Below are 17,885 nucleotides of genomic sequence, written 5' to 3'. Positions count from 1 at the left end.
CGCAGTTACATTTTTCATTCTTGTCATGTCTGTGATCGCAGCAGGGTCTCGGGAACAGCATCAGGTTGGATAATCTTTCAAAACCACGCTCACCTCCTGCCAGACAAGAGGGTAACGAGGCCCAAAACAGTGGCAGAGAGGGAGACAAATTGGACAAACAGCTGGGCTTCAAGAGAGCAGAATGTGTACGTAGAGGAGAGGACAGCTGGGGAGGTACACACGAAACTGGCAGCAGGGAATGTCATACACTAGAACGGAGCGATAATTTCTTCCTTCATGCCACAACACCCTGAATTCAAACAGGAAACAAATCCCAATATTTCAGTATAAATAGCCATTTATGTCATTTCTGCACATTTTTGTACTTCCAAACAAGCATTGTGTCTAAATGGACACAGAAGAACATTTTATTGCTCATTTATATAGACATAATGGAGATCTCGATTGTTTAATTCAGCCTTTCTCAGATGTTTCTCCTAATTGATTATGAAAAAGACACAAAAATGAGACAATACTGGAAAGAACATTGGATGTTTGAACAACAGCTCAGCTAGGGCAGGAAATTCTCACTCAGCAACCATTCCAACCAATCACAGCATCCAATCAGCATCTGACCAATCAGATTTGAGTATTAATTGAACTTCAGATAATACTTGTACTTTGTGTACAGTTGTAGATTCGAGCGAACTGCAATCAGGTTAACATATTCAGAGGTCATTTTAACACATTTCTATAAGCTTGCTGATGTGTTCAATGTAGATTTAACATGGTTATGAAGTTACTCACTTTTTATTTTGTAGATATTTTTATGTTTTCAAACTCAAAAATGCAAATATTTACCTCATGCCTATATTAAGTAGAAATTCTATAGGTTTTTATACAGTAAAGCACTCAATTAAATAAATAAAAAAATCTAAAACAGCCAATCTGTTTTGCCACATTTAGGATGTCCCACAGAGCACGAGGGCTTGTTAACCAGACTGTGAGGAATTCTTGAAGTGTAAGGCGTATTCGTCTCACACTGGCCAGATGTAAAGAGTCCTATGAGCAAGTTAGTATATGATGTTAAAAGTGGTTTATGGAGTAAAGAGAGGAACACTGTTTATATGAAGAGCACTTTATCTCTGAGGAGCAAGAGGACTACTCATGTGAGAAGTACGAGAGTGTGTCTTTCTCTCTTTTTCCACTTCGTTTTCTATAAATAATCCTTCCAACCTTCATGGAATTTGAAAGCTAGCCAGCATAATTTAATCAATTTGCATCTATAATGGTGGAAAGCAGCTTTGATCTTAATGCAAGCAAGTTATGAGGTGCTCAGAGTTATTGTTGCTTGACTGAAGGATCCTTGTCTAGACACCTAATATTAATAATATCAAAGCTTTAAAAAAATAAAAAAACATGCTTCCCACCTGTTCAAGTCAAGTCACCTATAGTTATATAGCACTTTTTACAATACAAATAATATGTGTTAATAAAGCAAAAAAAAAATAAAGCTCAAATAGTATCCGTGCAACCAAGGACTGCCGGAAACCTGTCCGTGATTACAATAACTGCTTTGAAGGAGTGACATTGGTTTGCTTTTTTATTTTATTTTCAGAAGCCAAGCACAGGTTTCGTATTTATTGTTTTGACGTTTTTGTTATTAAAACTGAATGGATGTAGATTTCTCAGTTAATTTCATGAATACTGGTTAAAACCTATTAAAATCCTTTTTATATTGTAAATTGTTTGCATGTAAAGCATTAATAAGGTAATCTGAGGCTGCAACTGTACAGCAACTGGATGTATTGACACAAAACTTTCTATATATTATTATTACAATGCCTAAAAGGAGTCGATTTTCAATGTTTGCTTTCTCTTTGGAGTGTTACAAGCTCTTGGTGCATAAATAACATCTGTAAAGTTAAAAAGACTAAAGTCTCAAATCCAAATAGATCTTCTTTATAAAAGTTAAGAGTCAACTACACCCTCCTAAAATGGCTAATTTTAACATGCCCCCACATGTCTACATCACTATGTGGGAAGATTTGCATGACGCTGCCCAAATGTTCATGCAAAGAAAGAAGGCGTTACTTTTATTCTCGCTGTTGCCACCGTCGCCATGTTGTGGAGATGCTGTGTGTTTCATTATGAAAGAAAAACTACTTTGTTTGGCGTTCCGAAAGGGGACACAACTAGAAATCGGTGGATGAAATGTATTTACACTGTTTCAGAACAGTTCAAGCTAAATATACAGATGTGTGCAGGACATTTTACAGAGGACGAGAAAGGTTTCCTGAACCAGTAGCCTACAATGCTTCAAAGGCTGTTATAAAGTGGGGCAGTTCCAACTGTGCAAGGACAGTCTGGCGCTTCAGACTCACAGCCTGTAAGTACGTTTTCATATTTAAAGAATTTGCTAATGATGATACAAACATGAGATTTGGGCAGTGTAGAGTAGCGCTTGTTGTTCACCGTTTCTCCGATCTCAAATGCAGACATGGTTTTTAGTCATTATAATCAGTAATTATGTCCCCACTGGATGCAACAAATGCCTCGTTTGTAATGGGTTTAACTGGTTTTGTCTCGTCGCTCGGGAATCTGCCCTGCTGACTATGCTGTTCGCTGAAGGCCATGAAGAAAAGCGTCCATGCATTTCATGGGGCAGCTGTGGCCTAATGGTTAGAGAATTGGACTTGTAACCCGAAGGTCGTAGGTTCGAGTCTCTTTGCTGGCAGGAGTTGTAGGTGGGGGGAGTGAATGAACAGCGCTCTCTTCCACCTTTAATACCCATGGCTGAAGTTAGTCAAGTTATATGAGCCCTTTAACTCATTTTTTATGGAGTCCATATTGAATAAAATGTTAAGGCACAATTTCTTTCTTAAGGCATAGCATGTTCTATAAAGTGAAAACCTTTTTAACCCTGTTATCTAAACATCTTGTTTTTTTAATGTTACCATTTTGTTTGGCAGTGGAGAAACAATTCCAATAACGAGTTTGAATTTGAGTTTTTATAATAAAATACTCGAGACTGTTTTACATAACATACCATATGGTTTGTGGTTCATTTTAAACACATTCATTGTCAACTCCTGAGAATGTTCTAGGAAGCAGCACCACACTGCTCAAATGTTCAGTGTGAATAATGTAACCTGTTATGTGGGCCTAAAATTACACAGCAAATGCAGAAAGTGTTAGATGATGATGTGTCTTTTATTTTCATTGAAAGACTTGTAAAGATTTGATTAGCATCACTGCAGCACAAGTATTAGATTCACTCATACAGAACTCGTTCACTTGTACTGTTTGTTTTGTATATTCCACCACTCTCCATGGTGTTTCTGAATACTAATGAATCCTAATATTTGTTTGAAACTGTTGCCCAGTTTTGATTATGTGAACATCGTTCTATATGACACATCATTCATCTTTATTGCTTTATTGCTGATGCATCAGGCTTCCGGAAAGTTTCAAATAATTATGTTAAGAACTTCAGTTCAGATAAATCTTGCACAAAATGTTTTCTTGTACAACTGATGACTTTTGCATTTTAAGACTGAGTATTCATTTTGTCATCCTTTTGCAGACCTTGGCCTTGAAGTTACTTTTTGTGCTTCTCTATCCGTCATTCAAACCTGTGTAACCTTTTACCACAAAAGCATTCAGAAGAATTGGAAGACAAATGAAGACCCATGGACCTTTCAAACCATTGAGCGCTATGGACTACAGATGGTCTTTACATTAAAAAGGGGCTTGAATGAGCTCATGTATTTCAATACCACAGAGAGAAAGAATGGCAGATGAGATAAAGAGGTCAATTCTTGCCTAAGGTAAGACAAATGGAAGCTGTTTTAAAGTTTGATTTGTCCTCATATGACAATCGCTCTGTGATTGAGCATATATGATTTTTTAGAGCACTGGATATTTCTTCAACCAACATTTTTTTTTTTTTTGGATTTCCAAAAAAAAAAAAAAAAAAAAAAAATTCTAGTGAATGCAAATTCTGTGATTCATGTGCTATCATTATGTTGCATCATTTTTAAAAGCACATGCTTAGGTGTAAAAAAGAATGTGTCTAAATTGAGGTAATTATCAATATGTGGTCCATAACTGGAGAGAAATGTGATTTTCTGTTCTATTTTTTGATGTTGACTCTCTCTGGAGGTTCTCAGAGCTTCAGTTCCCCGTGAAGAGATCACCTCAGGCAACCCCAAAACCAAGAGGAACATTGCTTTGAATGAAAAGGAGATGTGAGGTATAAAATCCCTTAAATGTGAAGTTTGTAATTCATGTGCCACTAGAGGCTCCAACTGTTTTCAAACAGGTGTCCTGAATTCCCCCATCTGCTATTGGTCAAATAAACCGATAGACCTGCCCCCAAACCACCGCCATTGGTTGAGTTAGTGTTGCTATGCTGAGCTAGACAGAAATTTCAAATATACAGAGAAATGTTTTTTTTTAAACACCACAGAGACACACTGCGCCCATATATGTCTACTTCCTTGCTATATAGTAAGTGAAAAACAGTATACAAAAATAGTAGTCTTTAAAAATTCATAGTGTTCATAAAACAGTAGGTAAAAAGTACCTGGATGACCTACTGTACTACTTCTGCCAAAATCCAGAAGTGTGCATCTGATGGATAATTTAATATCCCATGAGGCCTTGGAAACGGAGCTATGGATGGCAGTAAAGTGGGCACGACTGATGCTGTAAGTCACATGACTACAACAACATTGCAAATGTAGTACATCAATTTCATTCACACTACACAGAACATATTAACTGTCATAAAGTAAGTTCTTCATCGACTATAGTACCTAGTACTCAGACACTATATGCAATTTTGCAGTTAGACTGTTTCTTGAGGAAATCAACTTATTTATAGTTATCATAAGTATATTACACTGGGAAAGGAAAAAGTAATTTTACCTAAAAAAAAAAAAAAGAGAGAGATGAGAGCTAATGTTAATTAGTGCCGCTTACTTGTTTTTTGTCTTCGCATTAACCAGAATCACACACCAAACTTCATACATTTTGATTCAAATAAATGACTTCTTGTCTGCGCTTTGTGTTAAATCTAACTGAGCACTGGTACAGATATCCCACGCTTGTCTGCCTTGTACTGCATCAAGAACTATTGTGAGCACGAGGAGAATATATTTGCATGAAATTAAACAATTGGAGGACAGATCAAAACATATTACACTGCTAGCGGTTAGTGTTAGGTAATTACTTTCAAGAGGATGGGAGGGGGATGAGGGGCAGGTGGTTATGCTTTTAATTTGAATGAGACTGATTAAGTTTTCGTTACTTTAAATGAAATGGCTTGTTTAGTCATCGTGCAGAGTGAACGTATCAGTCACTGTCATCCCATATAGTCACACCTCAAAGTAATAATTACAGATGCTATACTTTACACACTCACGATCCTTAGCTTATGATGCTTAAAGTCAACATGAAACAATATTCACAACCAAGGAGGTCAGTAATATTTGAAGAAAGGAACCCAGAGACACTGGAAAATCATACCAGTGGTGACCTTTCTGCAAAGTTATTTTACGCTGTTTCGTTTTAGTTTTATCTGAAACTGATGAACATCTTGCCATGTTTTATCATGTTGATTGTTGAATGTATTGTGGCAGTTTGAAGTGCCACTCAAATATTAAAGTTTTTGAAAAAAAAAAAAAACATCCTACCTATAGTAACCTCTACCCTAAACCTATTGGTTAATAGTGTTTCACCGCTCTGCATTACAAGTGCATGGTTGTACCAGGTGTGCTACCAAGCAAGTTTACCTCATCAGAAAATCCATACATACTGTATATAGAGTTGGTTATGTGATGCAAATGTCACAATATATTAGTTTACAAATCATATACTTCTACAGTTAATGTGTTTTGAGATCAGAACATAATAGTGGAAATTTACAAAAATAAGTCTTTATTTAACCCCGTAGCCAAAATTAGTTTGAACAGGAATAAAGTTTTTGGTGTTTCGCTGCCTTTGTTCCGGTTGGATGCTGCAGTTAATTGTTGTTGTTGTTGTTTTTTTGCAAAAAAAAATAAGTATAGAGGCACGGTTTTCCACTGAGTCTTGGGAGAAAGTGATCTGTACGCATTCTGATTCATCTCAATGGGAGTAGCTCTGCTTGACACCTTGTTTGCAAGCAATTTTGCCTCTGTAATTTGACATATTTCTGAGTGAAACAGGGTATTCAGGCTGGATTTGATTTCATCCACTGGAATTTATTGCAGGGGTTTTCTAATGCTCAATGCTAATGACCACCTAATATGATGATCCCTTTGTGAGAGACCTCCATATAACAGGTGGTTGGAGGGAAGGGGCTGGCCTAAAAAAAAAAGGAGCTTGGTGATGTCAGCTGAACTGTAAAGTCGTTTCAGAGATGGAGAAAATGATTACATTTTAATAGAAGATTGTGAAGACAGCTCTTTCATAATCGAAATCGAATCCAAGCAGGTGTATATTTTGATTTGATTTCACATTGACTTTGAAAGATGATGAATAAGTAGGAACACAAAGATGGACCAGGGTGAAGCCATTTAGACCTTGTTTGCGTGGTATTAGGCATTCTTCAGACCTCACATTCATGATCACCATAGTTATGTAATGATGTCTTCAACATATTGTGATAATATTATAGCCCGAAAACGTCTTACATGGAAAGCACAAGTTAATTTTCCTCGCAAAGTGTGGAATAATGAACTAGTCAGAGATCTTATGTCGCTGAGAGTGATGCTTCATATTTTGTCTGTCTAATGGGCTCCTGTTGCTGTGGAAACAACATTCTTTTTATCCGGATGAATGGAGTTCCATTATATACGTCCCCTTGGTTAGAAAGTCCACCAACACCAAGAGAGATTTTTTACAAAAAAAATAAGAAGAAAGAGAAATATGAAGAAAGGAATCGCAAGGTTGAATTCTTTTCTGCCTCACTAGCTAAGGCCACTGAAATATGTCAAAACAGGGCTATAAAACAAGAGCTACAAAGTGAAAAAGACAAGGACAAAGAAAACGAGAAAAACAAGAACCTATTGAGTCATTAACGCCAAGCTAAATATAAAGCGCTATATCTGTCCATTTTTCAGAATCACTTTGGCGTGGGAGCAAAGGTGAGTGAACGTATAGCCGGGGGCATTCTGTGAAACAGCTCTCATTTCAGAAATGAAAGGATAAATAAGCATTTCCTTTCTTTTTGTTCAGTGCGTACTCAGTTGAAGTTTCTCAAATCTCTGATGATGCACAAGGGTGAACGGCAGTAAATCATTATCTGCTGCATGGGGTCATTTAACTGTTGAAATGTTTTCACTACAGGTTTGATCAAAAATAAATATAGCTTGTTACTCATACATACATTACGAAAATTATAATGTACAGTCAACCGGCAGACTGAATTAGAATTTAGCATGGGAATGTACATGGCAATGTAAATGTGTTTGGTCTTGGCAAAATAAATCTACGCTGCTGCAGCAGAGCGAGTACTGAGACTTGCTACTGCCAATACAGACATAGAAATGCTGCTGTGAGCGTGTACTGTAGGAAATACTGCTGCTGCATATATTTCATACATGAAATAACCCCCACATATAACATACATGAAATTATCCACAGGCAGATCTACACAAGTGGAGCTGGGGAAGGAGGAGGGTTTCTAAAGCACTCTGCAACTGCTACAGCAAGCACTAAAATAGCAACATCTGAATGATGAAGTGATAATATTAGATCAAGTTAGAACCTACCGGTCTGCGCCATCTAGAGTTTCATGATCTAACTTTTCATAACTTTGCCACTGGAGACATTTTACCAGATTAGCAAACTACAAAACATCATCCCAAAGGATGGCATGATAGACCAGTCAGAATGGAGTATAGCAGACCGTTACATTACAACAAACAAAACGTAATGGATTATTGCCATGCATCAATTGAACCTGATGGATTGCGCATACTTGAGTGTAAGATTTAACAGCTGTTAAGGGATCTGGTAACATGGTATTATAACAAGCATATTAAAATAACTTTGAGACAGTATTGACTGTTCATTTGGATAAAAATCCCAATACTGGTATTATCTTGTTGCATGAGTTGATTTGCGTGCAAATCAATAAATTTAAGGTAAGAGTAGATTTTTATGTTTTGGTTATATTTAAATGAAGTGCTGCTGTAGTATGGTTGTAATGTCCATTTTAAGCCAACTTTTCCTGGAAAGCTAATTTCACTGGAGAAAGCAATATGATGGATAGACGACTCATATTTTATCTGGAAGCAGTGGTGTGAAGTCAAAAATGCCTTGATGGATTTTTTTCTTACAAAAATGCAGATTTTCTGCACTTGAGTGGTGTGGATTACTCGTGGATTATTGTGATGTTTTTATCAGATGTTTGGACTCTCATTCTGGCACCCATTCACTTCAGTGGATCCACTGATGAGCAAGTGATGTAATGTTAAATTTTTCTGAGGAAGAAACAAACTCATCTACATCTTGGATGACCTGATGGTGAGTATATGTTCAGGAAATGTTTATTTTCAGGTGAATTGTGCCATTAAGACTTTTTAGAAACTATAGAATTATTATTATTATTATTTTATTTTATTTTTTTGTGAGTACTATTCTTTTAAGAGACTCGGGCTAATTGAACAAGTACATTTAATACTCGAGGCTTAGGATTTTGATATTCTAAACTGGACAATCAATACATCACTGACTTGCAAGTGTGAAGATAAATGTCTGATGGATTTGTTTAAACATGTTACCTTGATGTACTGATTTGAATGTTTTCGGAAAACCAGGTTATGACGTGAAGGGCATAAAAGTGCTATACATTGTTGCAGGGTCAATGTGATGAGTTTCCTCTGCAAGGTTAAGTAACATCAATAATTCAGTTGAATAGGGTGATGAGTTATACATTTTGCAGTGATTAAACTTTTAGCTTGAATAAAATATGAATGAAGCTATATTTTAGGGGTTGGCTTATAAAGGATTTTTGGAAATCTCCTGAGAGCCTCTGGTAAGGGGAAGCCTATCAATTACACTTATGAAAAGACTGAGGAATCATCAGGGACCATGAAAAGACTAGAATATATATGTCTGTAGCCTGTAGAACTTAATCTACAGTACATCATCATTAACATAAATTATATAACAGTTAACATGTAACAGCTGTTGTGCTCTTTGGGAAGCTCGTGAGGTTTTAGTCTGGCTTGCATCCAGATTTTCTCTCATTGGATCTTAAATATTTATTGTACATTATAATGTGTCACACTTTTAGACATTTTGTTTTGTTAAATGGGGCATAGCCACTATAGCTAAAACGCCTTAATCTCTTCAATGGATAGAGATATTTTTGCCAAACTTTGACCACTTATGTGGAATGAAATGAAAAAAAATGTGGAGTTTGCCCACTTGGTGCCACTAAAACACGGAGGGAAAAACAAACAATAAAATGGCTATTAATATGCATTATGTTAATCTGATTGACTTAAAAATTGGTATACTGTGTCTCTGTGTATACTTTCTTTAGTGATGCGTTCGACACCATAGATCATGACATTCTCATAGATCGATTACAAAACTATACAGGTATTCAAGGACAGGTATTAAGATGGTTTAGATCCTACCTGTCCGATCGCTACCGCTTTATTTAAATGGGGAGTCATCTCATTTAGTGCCACAAGGATCCGTCCTAGGTTCTCTTCTATTTTCAATATACATGTTGCCCCTTGGTAATATTATTAGAAAATATGGGATTAGTTCCCACTGTTATGCTGATGATACTTAACTATATTTCTCAACGATATCAGATGAGACTTCTAAATTATCTAAGCTAACAGAGTGTTAAAAATGTAAAAGTCCTTAGAGAGTCCTTACCAGGTCAAGAAAATTTGATCATATTACCCCAATTTTACAATCTCTGCACTGGCTACCTATTAAGTTCTGTATCAGTTACAAATTATCATTACTTACATATAAGGCCCTAAATGGTTTAGCTCCTGCATACCGAACTATCCTTAGACCACGCTACAACCCAATACGCTCCCTAAGGTCACAAAACGCTGGACTTTTGGTAGTTCCTAGGATAGCAAAGTCCACTAAAGGACATGGCTCCCAAACTCTCGAATAGACTTCCTAATAATGTTCGGGGTTCAGACACACTCTCTCTGTTTAAATCTAGATTAAAAACACATCTCTTTCGCCAAGCATTCAAATAATGCAGCTCATAATTTGTGACTGCTCAAATGCGCATTATTAATCTTTAGCTTAGGTTAAACTAATTCATTTTACTTTTTTGGAACAGCAGCTACGCTAATTATTTCTCTATTTGTTTCTCTGTTTTACCACGGGATGCCGAAGCTCCAGTCTGGATCCAGAACACCTGAGAAGAGATGATGCTAACCCTGAAACAACATACAGAGCAAATATTGTAATTTTCTGTAAAGTTGCTTTGCAATGATTGTATCGTAAAAAGCGCTAGACAAAAAAACTTGAATTTAATTTAATTTAATTTGTCCAAAAGGCCACAAGTGAGATCATTTTGCATCCCTCAAAAAAAATCCCCATTACATAAGACTATCCCTCCACCCTCGGCCCATTATTTTTAAGCACCACGCAACTCAGTGTCCAAAAGCCTATCCTGAATGAAATAAGTTTCTTTCTAGCCCTGATTATGAGATAAAGCATTTTATGATCCAGACACACACAGTGTGAACTCATTATTCTGTAACTGGAGGGAGGTCTTGGTAAATAAAAGTGAATGTGTTTGAAAGCTATTTTCTTTCTCTGTTCACTAACTTTGTTTACTTGTTAACTATGTTCCAAGGCAGTGTGTGGCCTCTTGGTTGGGAATGAAGTATTTCTGAATTACAAGGGCATTTCTTCATGTAATAATTTCAGTAATTATCACAATCAGAAATTTTCTCGTTCTGCTCCCTTGTTACCGCATTGTACTTGAGATAATGACGAATTTAATTATGCCCTGCGTAATTGTATATAATTATCAAGGAACTGAACATAAGAACTGGCAGACTAAGCCTTAATGTGCCATCGATGACAGAAAACCATTCAAACTAGTTCTTGCAGCTTTTTCAACGTTTGTGTTCTGAGCTCAAGAGGCTGATTAAACACCCTCAAACTTCACTGTTTAACTAAAGTCCACCACATTTTATTATTAATTAGTAGATGCAGATTAGCATATATTATATGGAAGCAGGTCAGATTGCTGCCAAAATTAACATATTGTTTACTACATCTGTATAATAGTGTTGATTTTCTCTCTCCTTTATTAATGTTATGATTTTCATATGTTCAAACGTCATCCAGACTACATCTTATTTCGAGAAGCTAAACGGTTCGCACATATAGCCTATTGTAAGTTACACAAATTCTATGTTTTACAAAAATAGCTGTGGGGCATAAAAAAAAGCTGAGGGAAATATTTCCCTTGTTGTTCTGTCTAAATCTGTCCAGCCACATAAAAGCCCAGTCTGCATGAAATGGATCATTATCACACCTTCCTTCCAAAAGGGCTCTGATGCAGCAGATAATAACACACTGATTCAAATAAATTTGACAAACTAAATAAATATTATAAATGCAACTCCTTCATTGCGCCATGAAAAAGGAAGTCCTAATTAGTGCCACTGGAACAAACCATGAGCAGAACATGTACTTTCATAGTTTAATTATAGGGTCACAGGGATTTGGATTTGCACTGTGAAGCCCATTTTAACGCATGGGGGACAGGGGGACAACATTATTTTAAATGACTTTCTACATTGAAAAAAAGGTTGTGTGTGTGTGTCAGTGTTATTTTAGTATTTATTTATTTATTTTTTACCTCCATGTACCTTTAGGGTCTCCATAGTTTTGTCTGTATTTTATTTTTTTTTCTTGATTAGTTTATTTAGTTTTAGTTTAGTATTCAAGATCTAAAATGTGAAAAGTTGCATGAAATAAAATTAATTTAAGTTGTTAAATATTTTACTTGAATTCAATTTTTTTGTATTACAAGAAATGTTTTGTGGTCTTTGTTTTGTTTTGTCTATATATATTTAATTCATTTTTATTTATTAGTTTTAGTTTAGTTTGAGTTATTTTAGCACTTCAAGATCAAACATTGTGCTATAATAAAATAAGTGGATTAAAAACATTTTTATTTAACATTTATTTTATTTAAAACAAAGATTTTTTTCTTCCATGCTCATAGATTTAGTTAACTATAATAACCTTAAATATTTAAAGATGAATTTAAATTTTTGGGTGAACTATCTCTTTAAAATGTAGGCAGGTCACTTGTCTCCAGCATGTCTACCCAATCTGCTCTGGGAATCCTCCATGTTGGCCAGCTTGGAAGTCAGAGATTGATCTGAACAGTATAGTGATTACAGCCTCATGACTCACGTATCAGTTGGGGCATTGAAAGATTGATTGTGGATTTCATTTAGTTTTTATTTAATCTATATACACTTATATTATTTGTGCTGATTTTATTGATTTTATATCACAGACATAACATAAACATAACACCCCATAGCATTGTGGAAGCAAGTTTTACGCATAAGAACCATTCACATTTCCCCCTTACATTACATCTTTCATAAAATTATTTTCACAAAATAAGAGCTCAGATCAAAAATCCAAGGTTTCTCCATAAATGGCCTTTGCTAATGCCAGCAGTAAACATAGCAGTTCAATCTGTTTGTATTATATTTTCTGAAGGCCAAGAAGTTCCCTGTTTATCTGTGTAATGTGTGTGTCTGCGCCATCTGAATTTACTGTCCACAGGAGTCTTGTATCTTTTGTTCTCCTTCTTATTTCTCCTTCGGTCTCTCTCTTTAGTCTCTCTTTCATATTTGCCACATACACACACACACACAAGCCCAACAGTGACAGATGCCTTGTTCTCCATGGGCTCATTATGACCCTGTCCACCATAGAGTTACTTCCCATAAAACATGTGGCATTTCATCAGGAAAGTGCTGGAAGCAAAGCCTCTGTCCAGGGCCTGCTTATAATAGGTCTCCAAGGCTTTGGTGTTGATGCTGTGAGGAACCCCAAGACATGCCATGCGGTCATGGGATGACCCCAAAATGACAAACTCTTCATTTGTATTGTTTTTGAGTAGGACCCGGGGTCTGTCAGGTATACTAATGTAGTTGCAAGCCATTATGTTTTCTCATTTTGCATGCTTCTGAGTTATCCACGAGAGAGAGAATAACACCTTAGGCTAATTGCCGTAATGGAAGGAAGTGAAAGAAATTTCAACTCTTATATCACATTTATGTCAGACTCCACAAACCCTCACTCACGGGCTGACTCTTTTCTGAAAATGGCCCCTCGACAGCCAGTAATAAACATTCACCTGACCACTTTTGTTGAATCAGAAGAAGCAGAAAGAAATTGCTGAGGAATCCCTTGTCAACTGCATGTCTAGATAATCTCGTGTTTTTAGATGGATTCTTCTTCATTGTGTGCATTGTTGAGAACAGAAAGCCCTGTTTGCAACAAAACCAGATGAGGTGACATGCTGACATTGTCTTTGTAAGCAAAGTCTGCTTCCACAGTTTTTTGATGCTTCTGCTCTCTGCTTCAACGCATTTAAATGGGACAAACAGTGTTTTGATCAGACAGAAGCTGTTTTTAAGTACCGTTTTGATGCTTTTTAATAGTTTTTCTATGTAAACGTGCCATATGGACGTCTGTGGTCAATCAGCACATTGCATATAAGTATAGTGATTTTTAACGCCATGTGAAGTTGAAAAGTTTGCTTGCAAATGTTTTGGTTCTGTATTAGGGATGTGCATATCCATAACTGATGCTGATGCGATATACATCTCATGATGCACAGCATAGCCAACAATGATACATTAAGAAGCAGCTATACTGATGCGATGCGATGCGATGCGATGCGATACAATACGATATGATGCGATACGATACGATACAATACGATTCACCACATTATTGCATTGCGATCCCATTTCGTATCTTTTCATCTCAATGTGATTCGATGCAAATGATGCAATGGAAAAACAATATGATGTTCTGCAATTCAGCATGGTAAAGACAGTTTTCCCCTGAAATTGTAAGTTTATATCTCAGAAACTATAAAAACAAGTCAGAATTGAGAGATATTTTGAGATAACTTTTGTAAGCAGAATGTGGAACTCGATTTATGTAACCAAAGAAGAACCAAAAATGGAAAAGGAAGCAGACTACTGGGAGAATTCTGAATCTTCTAATTGGTCCACTTGAAGCCTCACAATTGGCTGTGTCATCTTCAGTACTTTCTGACCTGGAAAAGTTTGTTGAGGAGGGACAAATAAAAGTGTGATACACATAAGATGCAGTCATATCCCCAGTGTCTCAGCTTGAGGAGTGTGAGAATATGGGTACTACAATATATAAGTGTGAAATGAGCCAAGCCTGTCTTCACTTGTTTGTCACAAAGATTTATGTCTAAACACAGCACAATGTTCTGACAGACACACTTAGCACATGTCTAGTTTCTTTAGTACTTTTAATGATCTAAGACACATCAACCAAGGGCCTGTGTTGACATGCATTCATTGACCATGACTTAAATAATGAGATCTGAGGACTACTGAAAATAGTGTAATTATTCAATTATAGTGTGCTTTGTGATCTACTTATTAAATATTTGAATTTTTATTACAAAGAAATACCTATAAATGATGCATTGCCATTTTAAAATTTAGTTTCCTCTTAAACTGTAACGTCAAGAAGGTTCTGGTCTGATCTGGTCAACTATAAAAAATAAACACTAAAACCTGGGTTTTCAACCCTGCTCCTAAGGATCCACTGCCCTGCAAAGTTAATTTCCAACCCACACAAGCACATCGACCTGTGACTTGTCAAATGTTCCTGAAAACCTTGATTAACTGCTTCAGAGGTGTTTGATTGGGTTTCTAGCTAAACTCTGCTGGACAGTGGGTTCCCAGGAGCACGGGTGAAGGCCTATGACCTAAAAACAAGAATTCTGTCTTAAAGGAACAATTCACCTTAAAATAAACATTTGCTGAAAATGTGCTGACCTTCAGGCCATCCGGTGTAGATGAGTTGGTTTCTTTGTCAGTACATATTTAGAGAATGTTAACATTACATCCCTTGCTCCCCAATGGATCCTCTGCAGTGAATGGGTGCCATCAAAACGGTAGTCCAAACAGCTGATAAAAAAATCACAATAATCCATAAGTAATCTACACCACTCCAGTCCATCAGTTAATATCTTGTGAATGTAGGTAATTTCTGACGGCACCCATTCAATGCAGAGGATCCATTAGTAAGCAAGTGATGTAATGCTAAATTTCTCCAAATGTCTTTTGATGAAGAAACAAACTCAACAACATCTTGAACAGCCTGAGGAAGACGTAATTTCCTTTTTGGGTGAACTATTCCTCTAAGCAATTAATACGAATAACTTATACATTTACACGTAATGATGCACATTTATAAAATGCTTCAATGAGACATTACTATAAGCGAAGTACTTTGCGTGCTAATGCCACTTTTCTTTATTTATTTTTTCTATGTATTCAAAAAAAAAGTTGAATATAATGTTTAGATAATTCATCAGTGTTCTCTTGCACGTTACTGCAAATGGAAAAATGTTTATCTTTCATTTAACATTGCATGCCTGGTCACGAAAGGGTGTAAATTACAAACACATCTGATGAAAAATTGGATTAGTGCTCTGGAAAAATGTCTGATTTACACATTATTTGTGCCTCTTAAATGGCAGCCCCTTGTGTCCAGAATCTAACAGGATCATGATCTTGAGTCAGTCAAGGCAGCCAAGAATCTCATAGCATGTTCTTACGTAATCTCAATTTAGTATTGAGCAGGCAGACATCCTGGAGGAAGATCTTTGAGAATCTTGGCTCACTCATACAGGTATCATGTCGTAGGATCCTGCGGGATACAGAGGAAACTGAACCGGTATCAATCAGAACGCTGGAGGGCAGGCGCTTCCTGGCTGACATTTTACAGGATTTCACAGTATCTCTGAGTTTCAATGCATCCATGCCAGGAAAGTAACCAGAGGCGACATCATAGAGCAGCTTTAGCACAGAACTAATTCTCCACGGTGATGTGCCAACAAATGCACTGAAACATGGTTAAATATGGAGAATCCTCAGAACAGATGAGCCTCAGATAAATTACATAAATAATCAGAAACAGAAACAGAAGCAATCTTGTACATCAGTGCAAGTAATGAGCAATACTGTATGAATCATAAAGAATTACTTTACTGCAAGGTGACTAGATTTCTGAAATATAAACCGGGCACATTTCCTAGTTCATTCTTTAAAAAAACTCACTAGTTATTATCTATGAATCAAAAAATGAGGAAAATGCATTTGTGAATGTGTGTGTGTTTATTGTGGGTTCCTCAAACTGATTCCAACTCTTTTTATTACACAAAATCGCACTATGGTAGTATACACACTAAAACTGTAAATGGTAACCACTGCAAATATCGGATTAAAACAAGATTAGGCTATATATTACTGTATATTATGACTTTACATTAAAACAAAATAGAACAGAATTTCACAAACTGTAAACACAAACTTTTTTCACTTTTCAAATGTCATTTTACAGGTTTGCTTATGTTTGTACTTTTGGAAATTGATCTTTATTGTGTCTAAATTATCCGATTATTTTGCTTTTGAGGCTAATTTTGAGCACAAATTAGCTTTATTGATAAAGGAATAATTGTTGAAAGAGTAATTGTTTAGTTTATTGATTTGGAATTTCACCCTACTTTGTGGTATCTGTGTAGTTAGTTAGTTTCTGTTTTTAAGTTTACATTTATTTATCTATTCTGAACATAGTCAAATTCTTTGATCATTTCGTAATTTTATACAATTGTCCGCATTTTGTTTGCTATTTTGTATGTTAACTTTTCCCTTTTAATAGTTTATATGAAACAAAAAGCTATATGCTTTAAATATAGTCTATACTGTGGAATACGTTTTGCCTTTTTATTCCATACTACTGTAAAGCATTTCGTTCCAGTGAATACCATTGTCTGAAGGCAAATATTTACGTATAAAGAGTTTACTATTGCTCCTGTCGGTACACGATCCGTTCCACCTGCACGATCCGTTCTACGCATGCGCGTAATTACGTAGAAGAAAACGTCACTGTTTTCCTACACTATCGGTACCTACTAAAACACTTGACGGCAAGGCGGCATAACTTGCGGCATATTTGTGTAACGTTAGTTGTATTGTGTTTAACATTTAACAGCGGGTCTAGTTGGATGCTTTTAAATATAGCTTTACGCTATGCATTACTATGTGTTTACGTAGTTGCCAATCCAAAATAATAAAGGATTTGCGAGTCGTTACATGAAAATACATGATCACTTTCCTCCATACTTTGCGATTCATTGCTGGTATTAGGCTTAATTTACTTAACTTGCCGTGTTTTGGTCTGAGGTCAGTAGTATTGTCAAAGGCCGTTTGTGTAGTTTTTTATTTATTTATTAAAAGCTGCTAATCGAACTGGCGTCATTCTACCAACTCACCTGTCAGTTAAATAAAATAACTGCTCTTGAGCCCTTTGTCAATTTAATCAGACTGAGTAAGCTTCTTTTTGCACTAAAAATCTTTTATCTGCACTGTTTGTTCACCTCACTGATTTGCACTCGATCTGCCTTGTGCCGCTTTATTTAACTTGATTTTTAATTTTATTATGTCTTTTTTACATTCCCTTATTGTACAGTTGTGTGTACATTTTATATTTGACCTAGATTTGCTGTACTGTTAATGTTATCTGTATGCTGCGGGGGTCTTCGATTCTCTGTATGTATGTATGTACTGTACATATGGAAGAATTGACAATAAAGCAGACTTGACTAA

This window comes from Carassius gibelio, chromosome B25 (assembly GCF_023724105.1).
Source record: "Carassius gibelio isolate Cgi1373 ecotype wild population from Czech Republic chromosome B25, carGib1.2-hapl.c, whole genome shotgun sequence".
Classification (NCBI taxonomy): Eukaryota; Metazoa; Chordata; class Actinopteri; order Cypriniformes; family Cyprinidae; genus Carassius; species Carassius gibelio.
The sequence above is the reverse complement of the archived record's forward strand: the minus strand, read 5'-3'. Positions refer to the sequence as shown.